The sequence below is a fragment of the Jatropha curcas genome, chromosome 3 (assembly GCF_041381405.1).
Source record: "Jatropha curcas cultivar XTBG-Jc1 chromosome 3, XTBG_Jcur_1.0, whole genome shotgun sequence".
Lineage (NCBI taxonomy): Eukaryota > Viridiplantae > Streptophyta > Magnoliopsida > Malpighiales > Euphorbiaceae > Jatropha > Jatropha curcas.
Window position 1 is genome coordinate 17,498,151 of NC_143153.1, and position 2,076 is coordinate 17,500,226.

Consider the following 2,076-nt stretch of genomic DNA (forward strand, 5'->3'; position numbering starts at 1 on the left):
ATTTTGTGTTTGATCTCTTCTATTTTTACTTTAAATTTTATTTACCTTACAGCGAATCTCTCTTATCATCGTCTAAATAATAATAGGTTAACATAATTTTGGTAATTGATAAACAATCCCTGTGGATACGATACTCTCTTACTCTATATTACTTGTTGCGATTTTGTACACTTGCGAAAAACGCTGTCAAGTTTTTGGCACCGTTGCCGGGGATTGGCATATCAATATCAATACAAATTACCCTATTGTTAATTTAGACACTCTTTTATTTAATTTTCTTTTAAGTATTGTTCCAGGTTGTTTTATGCAAAGAAGATCAAGGAATACAAATACTGAACCTCTAATCTTTGATCCGGAAATTGAACGAACTCTTCGAAGGCTCAACGCTGCAAGAAATAAAACTCGAACAACAAGCAGACATGGCCAACGAAAACGAAAATGAGAATGAAAACATAGTCGGGCCACCACTTCAACATCCGGTCCGTACCTTAAGGGATTATACAACACCTAATCTGAATGGGACAACCTCAAGTATTACTAGACCTAGGGTAGAAGCTAATAACTTTGAGATTAAACCCGCAATTATCCAAATGCTCTCTACCTCGATCCAATATGGGGGTTTGCGTAGTGAAGATCCTAATGCTCACATCACCAATTTTCTAGAAATTTGTGACACTTTCAAACAAAACGGTGTTTCTGAAGATGCAATCAAATTAAGACTCTTCCCTTTTACATTTAGGGATAAAGCTAGATCATGGTTACAATCGTGTCCCGCTGGAAGTTTTACAACATGGGATGAATTAGCTCAAAAATTTCTAGCTAAATTCTTTCCATCCTCAAAAACCACCAAGTTGTGCAATGAGATAATGACATTTGCTCATCATGATCAAGAGAGCTTGTATGAAGCTTGGGAAAGATTCAAGGACTTGTTAAGAAAGTGCCCACATCACAGTTTGCCCAAATGGTTACAGGTACAAACCTTCTATAATGCATTATCTCCTAACATCAAAATTACTTTAGATGCAGCTGCAGGTGGATCCTTTGAAAAGAAAGGAATTGATGAAGCATATGAGTTGATAGAGGAAATGGCAAGCAACAGCCACTACCAAAACAATTCCGAAAGAAGAAGAACCGCAGGAGTCTATGAAATAGACGCCATTACAGCACTTAATGCCAAGGTAGATAACATGGTAAGGAAATTGGACATGTTAACTACTAATCCTGTAAATTCTGTTATGCAAATGTGTGATAGGTGCAATGGACAACATGGAATTAGGGAATGCATCATGGACTCTTTAAATCCACAAACTTTGGAGCAAGTGAACTATGTGATGAATCAAGGAAGAAAGAATTACCCTTATTCAAATTCATATGATAACAGGTTAAGGAATTATCCTAATCTATCCTATGGTAATCCTAACAATGCCTTGAATGCACCACCAGGGTTCCATCCTCCAGAAAGGAAATCTCATGATGACCTCCTCACTGCTCTTTCCAAATCACACATGGAATTCATGAATGAAACCAGGGAAAACCATAAAATCCAGCAGGCTGCAATAAGAAATTTGGAAATTCAGCTAGGGCAATTTGCAAATATGATGGCATCTCGACCTCAAGGTACGTTACCTAGCAATACTGAAAAGAATCCAAAAGAACAAGTGCAAGCTATCACCTTGAGGAGTGGCAAACAATTAGATGAACCACCAAGGAAAGAAAAGGAAGAAAAAGAACAACCAAAGGTGCCTATCATTGACTTAGAGGAAAAAGAAAAGGTAAAACCCTATGTTCCTCCTATTCCCTTTCCACAAAGATTAAAGAAAGCACAAGATGACAAGAGCTTCCTCAAGTTTCTGGATGTGTTTAAGATGCTTCAAATCAATATTCCCTTTGCTGAAGCTCTTGCTCAAATGCCTAGCTATGCTAAATTCCTAAAAGATATCCTGAGCAAGAAACGAAAAATTATCCAAAACAAATTGCCTCCAAAGTTAAAAGATCCAGGAAGTTTTTCTATCCCTTGTAACATTGGTAATCTTGACTTTGAAAAAGCTTTGGCAGATTTAGGTGCTAGCATTAATC

At 37.1% G+C, this 2,076-nt stretch overlaps 1 non-coding gene across 1 annotated transcript; it reads right to left on the reverse strand.

The window, feature by feature from the left end:
- Positions 1-848: 848 nt before the first annotated feature.
- Positions 849-954, reverse strand: LOC149497643 (small nucleolar RNA R71). Its single transcript, XR_016320312.1, has one exon. It is a non-coding gene; the product is annotated as a small nucleolar RNA R71 (small nucleolar RNA).
- Between the last annotated feature and the right edge of the window lie 1,122 nt (positions 955-2,076).